The sequence below is a fragment of the Salvelinus fontinalis genome, chromosome 5 (assembly GCF_029448725.1).
Source record: "Salvelinus fontinalis isolate EN_2023a chromosome 5, ASM2944872v1, whole genome shotgun sequence".
Lineage (NCBI taxonomy): Eukaryota > Metazoa > Chordata > Actinopteri > Salmoniformes > Salmonidae > Salvelinus > Salvelinus fontinalis.
Window position 1 is genome coordinate 33,154,614 of NC_074669.1, and position 20,128 is coordinate 33,174,741.

General features: G+C 40.0%; 1 protein-coding gene across 1 annotated transcript in view; it reads left to right on the forward strand.

Moving 5' to 3' along the window:
- Nucleotides 1-20,128, forward strand: part of LOC129855487 (NAD-dependent protein deacylase sirtuin-5, mitochondrial-like) — a 128,463-nt gene that overhangs the window by 19,423 nt on the left and 88,912 nt on the right. The window lies entirely within an intron of this gene.

Here is a 20,128-nt window from a genome sequence, read left to right on the forward strand (position 1 = left end):
TACAACCATCTCTGTAGAATAACAAAGCATATTACACTAGAAACAGTAACAAAACTACAGTATTGTATATTTTACAATTCGTTTGCATGACGCACTAGCAAAGTAATACAGCTGACGGCATACATGAAAGGCATTGCTATTTGTGTGAGTAAATGCAACCAACCAACATTGATATGTAAACAACTATATCAATAACAAGATTATCATCACTAGCTAAATGCTTGAATCAAACTAACAAACAAATATTTCCAGAGGCTGAAGCGTGACAAGAAATAACTACACTGAAAGACCTGCACCGTAGCGTTGTTTTTAGCTGCTTCTATGCGTGCAGAACAAATTCTCTACTTCCTGTTTGTGTACAGTCTTTCTAAGTACCAGAAAGCTCCACTAGGGGGTGAATAACACCATGGAACACAATGAAAATCCATCTTAACCATTGTAATAAAATAATATGTTACCTTCTAAGAGGATGGCAGCACAACTTACATTCTGAAATCTTGCTCTGATTTATCATCCAAAGGGTCCCAGAGATAACATGAAGTGTCGTTTTGTGAGATTAAATCCTTTTTCATTTACTAAAAAGATCCATATAGCATGCACAATCGATTTTGTATTTCGACTCGTTCAATTTGCAGAGAAAGGAATCTGTGAAAATCTAACCCTAAATGTTGTTTCAAACAGTCAAATCATGTTCATATGTATTCCTCCGAGATCCTAGAATGTAGCCAGACTTCACTATATCATTAGGGGTGTAGTATATCCTATAGGACACCATATTTGGTCAGAGAGCAACGCCTTCATGGCACGCCGATGACGCGGGCGATCATCACTTGAGCAACTCTAACTTTGTCAAATGGGGGGAGCTCAAGATGGCGGAATGAGAGTGTGTAACGTTTCTAGCTGAAGAACAATTTTTGGATTTTCTCACAAAGTTTATAGTTTTAGGCTGCAGTAGCAATTTGTTTTTTCACAAACAAATGATATCTGCCCATACAATGTAGCTATTTTGAATAATTTTGTATTTAATCAAACCATTGAAAGATATTTTTGACGATTTCCAACGAACAAGCTAGTTATCGAAAAGTTTCAGCGTGTGTAATTAAATTAGCTTGCTAATGTCTTCATAGCTAGTAGCATGGAATCAGGACATGACCAAACTGTTGCTGAGATAATGAATGTTGAAATTTCCAAGGAGAAAAGAGGCATTGTTGAAATTCACTCATATGCTTGCAGTGTAAAAAAAGGGGGGTGAATGTGATTCAAACCCGAATACCACAATCAAGGAGCAACTTCCAAAGAACCTGAGAAGTGAACCATCAATTAGCCAGCTACAGGACAACATCGTCCGCATCCTCACGGCTAAAATCAAAGAGAGCACAGATGACATCATGGATTTGGGGAAAAAGAACACTATCAGTATCGTTAACCTGAAGAAAGCGATTGATTTCAATGCTGAGGAAGTAAAAACTGAAGCAGCATAACGCAACATTGAAAATTCAGGTTGCAAAGCAGGAGAAGAAACTCACTGAAATGGAGTCAAAAGTAAACGTGAATTTACCGGTATGGTCGGAGATGGAATCTTCGAATTTATGGAATAGCAGAAACATCTGACGAGAACATCAAAGCAAGAGTGAAGGACATTTGCAGGGCCAATAGTCCAGGAGGAGGAGCGAAATGTTGTTGCAGGTTCTCTGGATGTAGTGCACCGCCTGGGTAGGCTGAGAAATGGGGAAAACAACCATCCACCAAGACCTGTGATCATGAGATTCATATCCAGGACAGCGAGGGATATGGCATGGAAAAGTGCAAAGAAAAATTACTATTTAAAGAAGAACAACCTGAAGTTCAAGGAGGATCTGACAGCATTTGACAAAGAAGCTCGGAATCGTCTGTGGCCAATGATTGAGAGAGCAAGGAAGGAAGGGGAAAGTGCATACATTGCAGGAGCCAAGGCTTTTGTAATGGAAGGGAAATTCACGCTGACGTCTAGCTTGTTGACTGCTGGATTTATCCTGAGTTGTGCAGGACTGAGTTTTATTTTCATCTGATAAAACATTATATTTCTTGAGGAAATAGCATTGTTTGTATAAGCCAATTTTTTAAATATATATATTTTTTATTGCAGGGAAATTTGCACTGACACTTAATGTTAGCTTAATGGCTATTCGTTTTACCAATCTATGGTACAATATTATTTGCAATTGTATAAAAATATAATTTAGGTCATCTACTTGCGAGGTGCAAAGAACTGCTTTTATTTGCAACTAGTATGGCCTCCTAAGGATAGCAATTCTGTTTGCGGTGTCCTAGATATTTGGAGACATTAGAACCCAGATAAGATTATGTTTACATGGAGTTCCAAAGATTTATCTTTACAATCCCGTATTGATTTCTGGTTGATATCTGAAGATATGTGTAACGGCTGTCTTCGTCCTCCTCGTCTGAGGAGGAGTAAGAGATATCGGACCAATACGCAGTGTGGTGAGTATTCATATTTATTTAGAATACTTGAAACAAACAAACAAAATAACGAATAAACTAACGGACACGAAACAGTCCCGTATGGTGAACAGAAACAGGAACAATCACCCACAACCCACAATACAAACAGGCTACCTAAATATGGCTCCCAATCAGAGACAACGACAAACACCTGCCTCTGATTGAGAATCATATCAGGCCAAACACATAGAAATAGACAAACTAGACAAACAACATAGAATGCCCACTCAGATCACACCCTGACCAAACAAAACCTAGAAACATACACAGCAAACTATGGTCAGGGCGTGACAATATGGCTGACAAGGTTGATACAGTCTCGATTGAACCATTGATTTTAACAGACCACAAAGGGATCTCAATAAAGATAAATATGCATGGATTGTCAACAAAAAAAGTTAGTAAAGGTTACTGGAAAATGAACAAGACTTTACTAGAGAATGAAGTATTTAAGAAGGAAGTAGCAGGAATTATTGATAAATACTGGAATTGTGCCTGTGTTATGAATACGTTTGGAAGTTACTGGGAGCAAATGAAATTTGATTTTAGCTATTTCAATGGGGAAAGAAATTGCTTGTGCAAAGAGAGAGAAAGAGTAGGACATCATAAAGGGAATAATGGATTATACAAAAAAATCTGAACTAACTAATCAGGAATTACTGGAGCTATCATCGTTGCAAATGCAGTTAGACTGTATCTACGAGGAAAAGGCCCGGGGAGTGTTTGTAAGATCAAGATGAAAATGGATGGAAGAGGGAGAGAAAAATATAAAATATTTCTTTAATTTAGAAAAAAGGGCAGGGGGAAAGACTTCCATATGTAAATTAATGATGAATAATACTCCCAATGAAAATCGAAAAGAAATCTCCAGGGCATGTTGCCCAGTTTTATCAGAATCTGTATACATCAGCCCAGTCAACTTCCAATATGGATCTTTTCTTAGACAATGTAGCAAACATTGCTAAGAAGATAGATAATGATTTTTGTGATGAGTTATCTGAAATTGAGATAAAAGACTGTATTAAAAGCTTTAAGGACAATAGATCCCTTGGAAATTATGGTTTAATAAGCAAGTTTTATAAAGCATTCAAATATAAATTGATCAATTTCTTTCTTGCTATGTTTCAAGAATCAATAGAAAAAGGGGAGTTACCGGGTTCCTTAAAACAAGGTGTAATTACTTTGATTCCCAAACCTAATAAGGATTGTCTTTGTATAGACAACTGGAGACCCATTAGCCTGTTGAATAATGATGGGAAATTATTTGCCCTTGTATTTGCTAAAAGGTTGAAACAAGGCTTAAATCATATAATTGATGAAGAACAATCTGGTTTTATGCATGGTCGACACATTAGTAATAACATCAGGTTGATCTTAGATATGATTGACTATAATGACCTCATCCTTGATCATATTTTTCTTATGTTTGTTGATTTTTATAAATCTTTTAACACTGTACAACATGAGTTTATGTTCAAAGCAATACGTTTTTTGGTGTTTGGTGTCTTTTTTTAAAAATAAGTCCAAACTTTATATAGTGGTTGTGCTAGCTCTGTAAAATTAGCTCACAGGACATCCCAAAGATTTGACATTGGCCGTGGCATTAGGCAGGGCTGCCCAATTAGTCAATTTTTATTTTTATTGGTTACTCAAATTATGGCTCTTCATATCGAGAAGGGGAATTTTCAAGGTGTTTCAGCACTTGGCAATACATTTAAACTATGTCAACTGGCTGATCATACCACCATATTTTTTTGAGAGGCAGGAATGAGGTTTCTAAAGCAGTTTCCTGTATTGAAGACTTTTCCTTCGTTTCGTGTTTGAACATTAATATCAATAAGTCAGTCTTATTTCCACTCAAGGATTGTGTTTTACAGGATGTATATGGAATCCCAATTAAAGATAAGGTTACTTATCTTGGAATTGCTATATGCAAGGATGAAAAACAAAAGAGTGAATTAAACTTTAACCCCATTATTGAGAAAACAAAGAAGAAATTGAACCTCTGTTTGCTGAGAGATATTTCATTATACAGTCTGGTTTTATTGTCCAAAGCTGAAGAGTTATCCAGATCGGTTTATGTCTCGTTATCACTTGAATTATCCCCTAAAATTGTAAAGTACTTAGATAAGATTCTTTATAATGTTATTTGGAGGTACAAGCCTCACTATCTACGGAAAGATATTCTCACTAATACCCAAGACAAGGAGGTCTTTCAATACTCTAAATAATACTTTTTAAATAAATTGGATTCTGAAGTATATTAAGAACCAGAACAGTATTTGGAATGTATTCCCTAAGTATTTATTTGACTCTGTTGGTGGTTTAGAATTTTTGCTTCGATGTAATTTTGATGTTGATAAAATCCCAGTAAAGTTGGCCAAATTCCAGAAGAAGGCAATTTTAGCTTGGATGTTAGCGTATAAACACAATTTTTCCCCTCACAGATTCTTTATATGGAACAACAAAGATATACAATATAAACAAAGTCTCTTTTTTTTCGTAACTGGTTTGAGAATACAATTATTTAGGTTGGTCAGTTACTGAATAAGGATGGATATCTACTCTAATATGGGGAATTTCTTGATAAGTTTAAAATTCCAATAACCATGAAAGAATATGCAATTGTTTTTGATGCGATTCCAAGGGGGGTTGTACCTCTTTTAAATTCCTCTGTGGTTGATGTAAGTAACATAGATTTACATGAAAATGTATTCATTTGGCAATATTAACATCAAAGATAAATGTAGTAATAAACAGATTAGGAATATTGTTTGTGATACTACATTTCCCTCAGCCATATTATTTTGTTCAAATATCTATGGTGATATACAATGGGGAAAAAGCATGGAAAATTGCTAACAAATGTTGTATTAGTAACAAGGTAAAGGAAGTTTCATTTAAAACGTTACCTAGAATTTATCCTGCGAAACATGTTTTGGAAAGATTCAAGCTGAATATTGACTATAAATGTGATTTCTGTGGAATGGAGAAGGAGACCATTTAGCGTTTGTTTTCTGCCTGAATTTATAGTAGATTTTTTGGGATTGACATACAGAATTTTGTTATAAAAAAAATAGCACCAGCTGTACTATTTAATGGTTTTGATATAATGATTTATTTCAGAAATTCTGACATAGATAAAGTTGTAGTATGTTTAATTCAACTGCTAATAATACTAGATAAATTTCATATTCACAAATGCAAATGGTCTTATTCAAAACCTACCTTTTTTCACTTTATAAATGAATTTAAACAATATGGCACTACTTTATTAACTAAAATGAAAAACAAAAAGGCAATTAAAACTTGGTGTATTTTTTATGAATACGATTTGTTTGTTTAGGATTCCTGGCAATGTCAATAGTTTGTATGTTTGCTTGTTTGCATGTGACTATTCCTCTTTTGTCTGTTGATATTTGTAAATATATATATTTTTTAAATAAAAATAAATAAATACAAATCAAATAAAAACTTTGTCAAATAAGCACCAATCGGGGTCGAACAACGCTAGCTAGATAGCCAATGAGCTGGGAAACCCTGTATCTGTCATAAAATGTAGCTACTAACCTTGCACGACAGCATGCCTTTTCCTTTTGGACAAAAATTGGAAGAATATTCAGAGTTATGAAGTTATGAAAACTGGTTGTTTTGCAAATGTTGAACTTATAATATGGCTACTAATACTGTAAAAGTTAACCTGTTTGGCGTGCAAGCCCGACGTCGGTACATTTATGACAACAGCCACTTCAAGTGCAGGGCGCGAAATTCAAAAGATATTTTTTTTAAATATTTAACTTTCACACATTAACAAGTCCAATACAGCATATGAAAGGTACACATCTCGTGAATCCAGCCAACATGTCCCATTTTTAAAATGTTTTACAGGGAAGACAAAATATGTAAATCTATTAGCTAACCACGTTAGCAAAAGACTCCACTTTTATTACTCCATCAGTTTTTGACTCCATCAGTAGCTATCACAAATTCAGCCAAATAAAGATATAAATTGCCACTAACCAAGAAACAACCTCATCAGATGACAGTCTGATAACATATTTATTGTATAGCATATGTTTTTTTCGAAAAATGTGCATATTTCAGGTATAAATCATAGTTTACATTGCAGCTACATTCAGAAATTGCACCGAAAGCAGCCATAATATTTACAGACACCAACGTCAAATACCTAATTACTCATCATAAAACATTTCTGAAAAATACATAGTGTACAGCAAATGAAAGACAGGCATCTTGTGATGCCAGACAATATTTCTGATTTATTAAGTGTTTTACAGCGAAAACAAAATGTAGCATTATATTAGCTTAGCACAATAGCCAGAAACACTTGGGCGCCGGCGACTACGACAGATATATGAAATAACATCATAAATTGAGTCTTACTTTTGCTGATCTTTCATCAGAATGTTGAACAAGGTGTCCTTTGTCAAGATGAGTCTTTGTTTGGATTCAGAATGGCAACTTTCTCTCTCCATTTAGCAAGCGCGCTAGCCGGGTTGCACGGATCTCTCCATGTAAACAAACGGAAGAGAACGGAACATGGCAAAACTCCCGAAAAAAATTCAATAATTTGATGAAACTATATTGAAAAAACATACTTTACGATGATATGGTGACATGTATCAAATAAAATCAAAGCCGGAAATAATAGTCGCCTATAACGTCAGCAAAACAAAAGGCAACCCCACTGTCCAAATTGCGTTCTTAAGAGTACCGGAAATGGGGTACACGTCATTCCAAGAGGATTTATTCCATCCCAGATCGAGATAATCACCTAATTTCTTCTCTCACAGCCTTCTTGACACCCAGAGGAAGGTGTATGACGTGCATGTATACTAATAGCTCTTGTGCCCATTTATAGGCAGGAAGAGGAAGAGAGCATCGATTTCAGACTTTGAACTTCCGGGCCAGGAAAAGTGCTGCAGAAAGAGTTCTGTTTCACTCAGAGAAATAATTCAAACGGTTTTAGAAACTAGAGAGTGTTTTCTATCCAATAGTAATAATAACATGCATATTGTACGAGCAAGAATTGAGTACGAGGCCGTTTGAAATGGACACATTTTATCAGGCTAGTCAATACTGCCCCTTGCAGCCATAAGTCAAATCAAAGTCCAAGTATACAGAATTGACGATATTCTTGAAGAAAAATGTAATGTGAATGCAAATGTCTCCTTCACGATTTGCCCAAATGTACCTGAGTGACTTCCCACTAAATGTCATGTAGTTCGCTCATACTAAGTTATCCGTCTGAAACTTTGCACATACACTGCTGCCATCTTGTGGACACCATCGGAATTACAACCTGAGTGATGGCTGGAACTGGTACCTTTCTGTTGCATTTCAAAGATGGTGGTAAAAAAACAGTTGTTTTTTTCTTCGTATTTTCTTCTACCAGATCTATTGTGTTATATTCTCCTACATTCAATTCACATTTCCACAAACTTCAAACTGTTTCCTTTCAAATGGTAACAAGAATATGCATATCCTTGCTTGCTGTTATACAGATTAAAAAACACAATTTCTGGTGGATTGACAATGGAATCCTGTTTAAATTAAATTAGCCTTCTTTAAAAGTATAGGAACCAAGTGGCATACATTTTTAAGTGAAGTATCGGAGTCTCTGCGCAATCCCATTACCTTAGAATTGCCCAGAGACAGCGACAGAGAGAGAGAGAGAGAGAGAGATTTGAAGTGACAGGTCAATCTCATGTATGTTTTGTTTAGAGGAGATGGATAGAGGTGGAGCGATAGAGAGAAGGGGAGAAAAGGAGAGTGTGGCTGAGTGGCTGTGTGTTGTGCTCTGAGTGGAGAGAGAGTGGAGGTGTGGGTGTCAGCTTTAGGGCCCTAACACAATTCTCAAGCCACACTTTGGTTTGTGTGTGTGTGTGTGTGTGTGTGTGTGTGTGTGTGTGTGTGTGTGTGTGTGTGTGTGTGTGTGTGTGTGTGTGTGTGTGTGTGTGTGTGTGTGTGTGTGTGTGTCAGCTATTAGGTTTGCAAATGGAGAAGTGTGCATTTAGGGCGGTAGCTAACACCACACTAATTGCACTAACACTGTTTTGATACCAGTGGAGGGAGATTATACGCAAATTCCGCTAACAGTGTTTGGATACCAGTGGAGGAGGGAGATTAAATATACACTATATATACAAAAGTATGTGGAAACCCCTTCATTTTGGTGGATTCGGCTATTTCAGCCGCACCCATTGCTGACAGGTGTATAAAATGGAGCACACAAGCATGAAATCTCCATAGACAAACATTGACAGTAAAATAGCCTTACTGAAGAGCTCAGTGACTTTCAACATGGCACTGTCATAGGATGCCATCTTTCCAACAACTCAGTTAGTCAAATGTCTGTTCTGCTATAGCTGCCCGGTAAACTGTAAGTGCTGTTATTGTGAAGTGGAAACATGTAGGATTTGGCTCAGCCGCGAAGTGATAGGTCACACAAGCTCACGTGTCAAACCCAGAGGAACACTCCCTCCTCCATGCTTCACGGTGGGAACCACACATGTGGAGATCATCTGGTCACCTACTCTGCGTCTCACAAAGACACGGCGGATGGAACCAAAATTCAAAAACTTGGACTCAGACCAAATAACATATTTCCACCAGTCTAATGTCCATTGCTCATGTTTCTTGGCACAAGCAAGTCTCTTCTTATTATTGGTGTCCTTTAGTAGTTGTTTCTTTGCAGCAATTCAACCATGATGGCCTGATTCACACAGTCTCCTCTGAACACTTGATGTTGAGATGTGTCTATTACTTGAACTCTGTAAAGCATATATTTGTGCTGCAATTTCTGAGGCTGGTAACTCGAATGAACTTATCCTGTGCCAGAGGTAACTATGGGTCTTCCTTCCTGTGGCGGTACTAATGAGAGCCAGTTTCATCAAAGCGCTTGATGGTTTTTGCGACTGCACTTGAAGAAACTTTCAAAGTTCTTGAAATTTTCCAGATTGACTGACCTTCATGTCTTAAAGTAATGATGGACAGTCCTTTTTCTTTGCTTATTTTAGCTATTCTTGCCATAATATGGACTTGGTCTTTTACCAAATAGGGCTATCTTCTTTATACCACCCCTACCTTGTCACAAAACAACTGATTGGCTCAAACGCATTAGGAAGGAAAGAAATTCCACAAATTAACTTTTAACAAGGCACAGCTGTTAATTTAAATGCATTACAGGTGACTACCTCTTGAAGCTGGTTGAGAGAATGCCAAAAGTGTGCAAAGGTGTCATCAAGGCAAAATGTGTCTACTTTGAAGAATCTCAAGTATAAAATATATTTTGATTTGTTTAACACTTTTTTGGTTACTACGTGCTTCCATATGTGTTATTTCATAGCGTATAGATGTCTTCACTACTATTCTACAATGTAGAAAATAGTGAAAATAAAGAAAAACCCTTGAATGAGTAGGTGTGTCCAAACTTTTGACTGGTACTGTACTACATTCACTGTGGGGACGACGTCGTCGATGCATTTATTAATTAAGCCGGCGACTGATATTGTAAACTCCTCAATATAATCGGATGAATCCTGGAACACATTCCAGTCTGTGCTAGTGAACGTCCTGTAGCTTAGCATCCGCTTCATCTGACCACTTCTGTATTGAGCGCGTTACTGATACCGCCTGTTTGAGTTTTTGCTCGTAATCAGGAAGCAGGAGGATAGAGTTATGGTCTGATTTTTAAAGGGAGAGCGAGAGAAGGTCTTGTATGCATTTATGTGTGTGGAGTGAAGGATAGAGTAGAGTTTTGTCGCCTTTAGTTGCACAGGTAACATGCTGGTAAAAATGAGGTAAAACAGATTTCAGTTTCCCTGCATTAAAATCACCTGCCATGAGAAACGAGTCTTGGTCTATGCCACACAGTTCCAGTGAGTGACAGACAGTGAGGGATGGCTTTCATCCCTAATGGCACTCTAATCCCTATATTGTGCACTACTTTTGACCAGAACCCTATAAGTAGTGCACTATGTGGGAAATAGGATGCCATTTGGGACACAACCATGGTTATTGGGAATCAGGTAAGGGAGCACCACACCACCTCTGTTGCCATGGAAATGGGGGACTGTCAAAGGTTCTGTCTGTGAGGAAAAGATAGTCCTAAAACCTGAGGTGTGTGTGTAATGTAAGGCAAGAAATAGACAGCACGTAAAGCAATACATAGACAGATGAGGTGGATGGAGAGAGAGGGTGTGTAGAAGAGATGCTGCTGTAGCTGTGTTGGTATATGTCATCTCTCCTTGTCTGGCCTTGACTGTGTGTAACTGAGGTGTAAACCTGTCTCGCGGGTCCTCTCAGTCCCCCCCCCCCCACCACACTAAGATTATATGATTATCCCCCTCTTCTCCCTCTTCCAGCTAGGGCTGGGCGATATATCAAATTAATTAGAATAATTAAAATGTATGTTTTAGCGTGATATTCCAAATGCCTTTATCGCACGACTCAAGTTTATTTATGTTTTTCGGTTTTATGAGTGTTTATGTCCGCTTGTTCTCATGTTGTCTTTTCGGTTTCGTCTCCTTCGCTTGTTCTGTGCTGTGTGCACCTTCCAAATCTCTGTCTCTCATACACACACACACACACACACACACACACACACACACACACACACACACACACACACACACACACACACACACACACACACACACACACACACACACACACACACACACACACACACACACACACACACACACACACACACACACGTCCCCCCTGCCTTTTACAACAACAAAGATGAGAAATCACTTCTGACGAGCAGTTTCAAATCTCTATTTGCGTTTAAGATTTGGTCCATCAGAATCGCACACCGAAACACATTGAGACATTATTTTACTGTAATAGAGGAGAAGTTTTCCTTTCTAACTTCCCCTTTTTATGTCTCAACTCCCTTTTGATATCATCTTACCTCCCTACATTGATTCCATTGATGGAAAACCATTATTTACCTTGTGTGATGCACAAATTTAATTCAGCATTTCATTCTAGCTCACAATCAAGAATGGCTGTGCATTCCCTCAAGCAGTGAAGTGTAGACCTATTACTATGTAGCCTTGTGACACTGACCTACTGGACTCTGTGCGGGTCCCTGCTTAAATGTAATAGAGTACTATTGTATTTTGAAATATCATTATCTTCCTGCAGAGGGCAGTATTGAGTCACACCTTCTGCCATCTAAAGGGTTATAATGACGCCCTGCAGGTCATGCCCAGCGCAATGATGGAGTAAACTACCAAAAAGGAATAAACTGTGCCTGTTTACTGTTCTAATAGGATGTTTATAGTAAGATATCACATTCAAGCTGATCCCAAACACGCAAAGTAAATAGCCGCTGGTGTTATAGTCCAAGGAAAGTGACAGTGTGCAGTGCCATTACAATGAGCCCGTCCTCCTATAGCTCCTCCTCCCACCAGCCTCCACTGGTGTAGGCTGTACATACGCTATGTGTTCTGATGGAGCTCTGCTAGAAAGTATAACAAATAAACTGAAACTGGCATTGATTCTACGTGTAAACAAGTTTCATTATTTCATATGTGCTGGGTGTACCAAATCACATCTTATCAAATTGCGGAGAAACAAGGGAGTAAAATAGCTGTGACATGATAATGACATGAGATTAGAGTAATAGCCTACATCAAATTACAGCCACATGGCTGTCTGTGCTTTTTTACACTAGGAACATTGGGAAGATTGCTCATTATTTTGTTTTTCTAAAGACCCAGAAAACAGAGGCAGTGGGAGAACCTATTCAAGTAAGTTAATATATTTTGAAAATGATAAAAAGAGCGACGTAATATTAGCTAGCTAGTTTGCTACAGGAACTTAGTGTGCAGGCTAACTTAAATGAGCTGCTAACATAATGTTAGCTATCTTGATGTATTTATCATTGTAAAATAAAAACCTAAACTCAAAATGCATTTGTAGCTAGCAGCCATGGAAGAGGGGGGAAGGATTAACGTTAGCAGCTCCAGCTGTCAGAGAAGGGACAGAGTAGGCTACTCTGGATAGGGCAGGTATACTTTGTGGGAGGACAGATTCTCCAGTTCTAGTCGTTAGTGAGAAAAACTGAGGACAGAGAGATATAGCAACATAAGAATCAGTGCTGTCTAATTTGAGTATAATAAAGCCTGTTTCTTTGTGATGTTTTCTGTCCTCAGATACAGAGAGCTGTGAAACCCTGTCTGAAAATGAAGAGGTCCCAATTAATGCCCCAAGAGAATAAGGGTACATGCTTGTATATCATGGGTCATATGTTTACCTATGTTAGCAAATGTTGCAAACAAAAATACAGTGAACCCATTTTGCACCTGATGATAATAGTATGCAAACATAGGCTTACAGCAGTGGTTCCCAACTCCGGTCCTCAAGTACCTCCGCAACACATATTTTTGTTGTAGACCCAGACAAACATACCTAATTCAACTCATTGAGGGCCTGATGATTAGCTGACAAGTTGAATCAGGTGTGCTTGTCCTGGCCTACAATAAGAATGTGTCCTGTTTGTGGTACTCAGGGACCGTAGTTGGGAACTACTGGCCTATAGTGTGATGACATTAGCGTTATGGACATTTCCAATGCACCCCTTGCATTGTGCATCTGAAGCAGAGAATAGCTTAACCCACACATTGTTTACATATTGTTGATCTTTATTTTCTTAATTAAAAAATGATACCAGTAGACATGTATGTATGGAATCATTATACTAGATTTTACACATGCCTTGTGCTGACAATAAATTGTTTAGTGTAAATCTAACCGATGTAATCTAGTGAAATGTCTGGAAACAGGAGATGATGGGATCCTTAGCTTTAAACATACACACAACTACTACTACCAAGATCTGAGTGACCCTTGGAGGTGCCCCTGAGTGATGACAGAGAGGGCTGCCTCACTTCTAGCTCTTGGGAAACTTTGCAGTATTTTGTTTTTTTTATGTATTATTTCTTACATTGTTAGCCCAGAAATGTTTTCGTGTTATTACATACAACCGGAAAGAACTATTGGATATCAGAGCGGCGGTAACTCACCAGCACTACCAGCATTATGACCAGGAATATAACTTTCCCGAAGCGGATCCTTTGCTAGCCCACCCCAAGGCAATTTAACTGATTCCAGAAGCTGACCCAAAACAACGCCGGCGGAGGAGAGATACTCGGAGGGGTCTTCTAGTCCAACTTAGGAGTCGCACACACCACCCACCGCTTCCGAAGAATATTACACGCTAATGTTCAGTCTCTGGATAATAAAGTTAACGAGCTCAGGGTTAGGGTTTCTTTCCAGAGAGACATCAGGGATTGTAACATGCTCTATTTCCCGGAAACATGGCTCTCTCGGGATATACTGTCTGAGTCGGTACAGCCAGTTGGGTTCTCAGTTCATCGTGCAGACAGGAATAAATATCTCTCCGGGAAGAAGAAGGGCGGGGGTGTATGTTTCATGATTAACGACTCATGGTGTAATTGTGATAACATACAGGAACTCAAGACCTTTTGTTCACCTGACCTAGAATACCTCACAATCAAATGCCAACCGTATTATCTCCATTGAAAATGTTCTTTGGTTATAGTCACGGCCGTGTATATCCCCCCTCAAGCCGATAACAAGACGGCCCTTAACCTGTTGAGGATGGGGGCGCTGTTGAGACTATTTATGCTAATTGGGTAATTTTTGAAACGGCTTCCCACAAAATCCTTGATCGTACAATATGCATATTATTATTATTATTGGATAGAAAACAGTCTATAGTTTCTATAGGAGTTGAAATTTTGTCTCTAAGTGGAACAGAGCCCATTCTACAGCAATTTCCCTGACATGGAGTCAGATTTGAGAAATGTTGGCCACTGTTCTGAAGTCAGTTAAAAGGGCACTGTTATTGCTATGACTATACGGACACTTCTTACGTCTTCCCCTGGATGCCTTTACGTGATGACGATTCCAATGGGGTCGATTGCGCGTTCACAGGCACTACAAATGAAAAAACCCTGAGGCTAGCAAGTCTTTTCTTGGTGCGTAACGCGCGTGGAGGACTCCGACCCGCTCCTGTTCCAAGCGTTAGTTTAGCCTGTTATATTTCTCCGGTCATCTTTTCACTCGTTATAGGAGTTAAAAACATCATAAGGTAGTTAATTTAAAGCGTTTTATAGCAATTTATATCCGTTTAGTGCGATTTTGGGACATTTATTTTTGAAACGATGTGAATAGCTGGGCACGCTTTTCAGTTCATCCCGAACGCAGTTGGCATTTCCACATGGCAAGAGGACAGCTTTCCACCAAAAGACGATTACTCCCAAGAAAGGATCCTTTGCCCAAGATACTGATGGAAGAACAGCTCAAGGTAGGACATTTTTATTATGATAAATCGTGTTTCTGTCGAAACATTTTAGTGGCTTAGGACGCCATGTTTTTTGACGTAGCTTCGCTTGGCGCAAACTGTATTGAAAAGTAAGGATAAATTAAAAAATGTAATTCCGCAATTGTATTAAGAATTAAATTGTCTATCAATCCCTGTCCACCCTATATTTTTTAGTCACGTTTATGAGTATTTATGTATAAGAGTAGATCACTGTCTAAGTGGCGCAAGGACATTTTGTGACCAGCTGAGCTACATTTCACATTGTCTAACCATGATTTTGGTGGCTAAATATAAACATTCTCGATCAAACTCTATATGGATTGTGTAATATGATGTTACAGGAGTGTCATCGGAAGAATTCTGAGAAGGTTAGTGAAAAAATTAATATCTTTTGGCGATGTTGACTTTTATCGCTCACTTTGGCTAGAATCAATGCTGGGCTGCTATGTGCTATGTGCTATGCTAATATAACGATTTATTGTGTTTTCGCTGTAAGACACTTAGAAAATCTGAAATATTGTCTGTATTCACAGGATCTGTGTCTTTCGATTCGTGTATGCTGTGTATTTTTACGAAATGTTTGATGATTAGTAAGTAGGTAAACACGTTGCTCTAAGTAGTTTTTCTATTCCATTTGTGACGGTGGGTGCAATTGTAACCTATGCCATCTACCTGAAATATGCACTTTTTTCTAACAAAACCTATCCCATACCATAAATATGTTATCAGACTGTCATCTGATGAGTTTTTTTGTTGGTTAGGGGCTATAAATATCTTAGTTTAGCCGAATTGGTGATGGCTACTGGTGTTGGTGGACAAATAAAAGATGGTGGATTATGCTAATGTGTTTTTAGGTAATAGATGTACATCTTTACATATTGTGTCTTCCCTGTAAAACATTTAAAAAATCGGACATGTTGACTGGATTCACAAGATCTGTGTCTTTCATTAGCTGTATTGGACTTTAATGTGTGAAAGTTAAATATTTAAAAAATATATTTTTTTTGAATTTCGCGGCACTGGTTTTTCAGTGGGGGGGGGGGGGGGTGTGCCGCTAGCGCCACGCTGATCCTAGACAGGTTAAAGAACTTCACTGGACTTTATGCAAACTGGAAAGCAAATCTAAGGCAAATCTAAGGAAAAGGCTGTCGAAGTTCTATCAATATATCAACTGTAGTACTTGCGCTGCTAACACACTCAACCAATGTTACTCCAACTTCCGCGATGCCTACAAGGACCTCCCCCACCCTCCTTTTGGCAAATCTGACCACGACTCCATTTTGCTCCTCCATTCCTATAGGCAGAAACTCAAACAGGAAGTACCCGTGCTAAGGACTATTCAACGCTGGGCTGACCGATTGGATTCCATGCTTCAAGATTGTTTTGATCACGTGGACTGGGATATGTTCCAGGTAGCTTCAGAGAATAATATTGACGAGTATACTGATATGGTGACTGAGTTTATCAGGAACTATATAGGAGATGTTGTACCCACAGTGACTATTAAAACCGACCCTAAACATAAACTGTGGATAGATGGCAGCATTCGCGCAAAACTGAAAGTGCGAACCACCGCATTTAACCATGGCAAAGTGACTGGGAATATGGCAGAATACAAACAGTGTAGTTATTCCCTCCGCAAGGCAATCAAACAGACAAAACGTCAGTATAGAGACAAAGTGGAGTCACAATTCAACGGCTCAGACAGGAGACGTCTGTGGCAGGGTCTACAGACAATCATGGACTACAAAAGGAAAACCAGCCACGTCGTGGACACCGAAGTCTTACTTCCGGACAAGCTAAATATCTTCTTCACCCGCTTTGTGGACAACACAGTGCCACCGACATGGCCCGCAACCAAGGACTGGGGGTTCTCCTTCTACGTGGCTGACGTGAGTAAGACATTTAAGCGTGTTAACCCTCTCAAGGCTGCCGGCCCAGACGGCAGAGCATGCTGGCGTGTTTACGGACATATTCAATATCTCCCTATCCCAGTCTGCTGTCCCCACATGCTTCAAGATGGCCACCATAGTTCCTGTACCCAAGAAAGCGAAGGTAACTGAACTAAATTACTATTGCCCCATAGCACTCACTTCTGTCATCATGAAGTGGTTTGAGAAACTAGTCAAGGATCATATCACCTCTACCTTACCTGTCATCTTAGACCCATTTCAATTTGCATACCGCCCCAATAGATCCACAGACGATGCATTCGCCATCACACTGCACACTGCCCTATCCCATCTGGACAAGAGGAATCCCTATGTAAAAATGCTGTTATTTGACTATAGCGCAGCATTCAACACCATCGTACCCTCCAAGCTCATCTTTAAGCTCGAAGCCCCGGGTCTGAAACGCGTCCTGGGCAACTGGGTCCTGGACTTCCTGACGGGCCATCCCCAGGTGGTGAAGGTAGGAAACAACACCTCCACTTTACTGATCCTCAACTCTGGGGCCCCACAAGGGTGCATACTCAGCCCCCTCCTGTACTCCCTGTTCACCCATGACTGCGTGGCCAAGCATGCCTCCAACTCAATCATCAAGTTCGCAGACGACACAACAGTAATAGGCTTGATTACCAACAATGACAAGACAGCCTACAGGCAGGAGGTGAGGGCTATGGGAGTGTGGTGCCAGGAATATAACCTCTCACTCAACATCAACAAAACGAAGGAGATGATCTTGGTCTTCAGGAAACAGCAGAGGGAGCACCCCCCTATCCACATCAACAGGATGTGGAGAAGGTGGAATGCTTCAAGTTTTCTCAGCGTACACATCACAGACAAACTAAAATGGTCCGCCCACACAGACAGTGTGGTGAAGAAGGCGCAACAGCACCTCTTCAACCTCAGGAGGCTGAAGAAATTTGGCTTGGCACCTAAAACCCTCACAAACTTTTACAGATGCACAATTGAGAGCATCCTGTCGGGTTGTATCACTGCTTGGTACGGCAACTGCACCGTCCGCAGGTCTTTCCAAAGTGTGGTGCAGTCTGCCCAATGCATCACCGGGGGCAAACTAACTGCCCTCCAGGACACCTACAGCACCCAATGTCACAGGAAGGCCAAAAAGATCATCAAGGACAACAACCACCCGAGCCCCTGCCTGTTCACCCTGCTATCATCCAGAAGGCGATGCCAGTACAAGTGCATCAAAGATTGGACAGAGAGACTGAAAAACAGCTTCTATCTCAAGGCCATCAGACTGTTAAATAGCCATTATGAACACATAGAGGCTGCTGCCTATATACATAGACTTGAAATCACTGGCCACTTTAATGAATGGAACACTAGTCACTTTAATAAGGTTTACATATCTTGCATTGCTCATCTCATATGTATATACTGCAATCTATACTATTCTACTATATCTTAGTCTATGCTGCTCTGACATTGCTTGTCCACATATTTATATTTAATTCATTCCATTCCTTTACTTAGATGTGTGTGTATTGGTTTGCCTAAGAGTACCACTACAATAACATTGTCTCTGCAAAATATGTTTACATTGTAAATAAATGTTTTTAAAAATAAGCTAGGCTATAAGAAATAAACTTTATTCAATGGGGCAAGGCAAAGCAGAGATGACACACAAATACCTTTCATTTGACCCATACAACAATATAACTTATTATTAAAGTACATTATGTTTTCAATATCATAAACAATAGTCCTTTACATGTTGTTCCAAATTAAATTTTTATATATTCATACATGTGGACATAAATTGCTGTGAAACTGTTATTGCTATCCCTTCATTTGGTTTAAGGGGACACTTTTTTTTCATAACGACTAGGTAAAGGTTCTCTTTACTCAAATGGAACAACAGAATCATTCAGATTAACCAAGGCACATCATATGACAACAATTTTTTCTAACTGAGGGATGTCTCCTTTCATATCTGGAAAAGGAGGAAGTAGAAACGGATGCTGCTGCAGCATTGCTCGTCTTCACAGTGGGATACACACAGGGAACTGTTGAGCATGAAAAACCCAGCAGCGTTGCAGTTCTTGACACATTCAAACCGGTGCGCCTAGCACCTACTACCATACCACATTCAAAGGCACTTCAATCTTTTGTCTTGCCCATTCACACTCTGAATGGCACACATACATTTTACATTTACATTTAAGTCATTTAGCAGACGCTCTTATCCAGAGCGACTTACAAATTGGTGCATTCACCTTATGATATCCAGTGGAACAGCCACTTTACAATAGTGCATCTAAATCTTTTAAGGGGGGGGGGGGATTAGAAGGATTACTTTATCCTATCCTAGGTATTCCTTAAAGAGGTGGGGTTTCAGGTGTCTCCGGAAGGTGGTGATTGACTCCGCTGACCTGGCGTCGTGAGGGAGTTTGTTCCACCATTGGGGTGCCAGAGCAGCGAACAGTTTTGACTGGGCTGAGCGGGAACTGTACTTCCTCAGAGGTAGGGAGGCGAGCAGGCCAGAGGTGGATGAACGCAGTGCCCTTGTTTGGGTGTAGGGCCTGATCAGAGCCTGAATGTACGGAGGTGCCGTTCCCCTCACAGCTCCGTAGGCAAGCACCATGGTCTTGTAGCGGATGCGAGCTTCAACTGGAAGCCAGTGGAGAGAGCGGAGGAGTGGGGTGACGTGAGAGAACTTGGGAAGGTTGAACACCAGACGGGCTGCGGCGTTCTGGATGAGTTGTAGGGGTTTAATGGCACAGGCAGGGAGGACAGCCAACAGCGAGTTGCAGTAATCCAGATGGGAGATGACAAGTGCCTGGATTAGGACCTGCGCCGCTTCCTGTGTGAGGCAGGGTCGTACTCTGCGAATGTTGTAGAGCATGAACCTACAGGAACGGGCCACCGCCTTGATGTTAGTTGAGAACGACAGGGTGTTGTCCAGGATCACGCCAAGGTTCTTAGCGCTCTGGGAGCAGGACACAATGGAGTTGTCAACCGTGATGGCGAGATCATGGAACGGGCAGTCCTTCCCCGGGAGGAAGAGCAGCTCCGTCTTGCCGAGGTTCAGCTTGAGGTGGTGATCCGTCATCCACACTGATATGTCTGCCAGACATGCAGAGATGCGATTCGCCACCTGGTTATCAGAAGGGGGAAAGGAGAAGATTAATTGTGTGTCGTCTGCATAGCAATGATATGAGAGACCATGTGAGGATATGACAGAGCCAAGTGACTTGGTGTATAGCGAGAATAGGAGAGGGCCTAGAACAGAGCCCTGGGGGACACCAGTGGTGAGAGCACGTGGTGCGGAGAC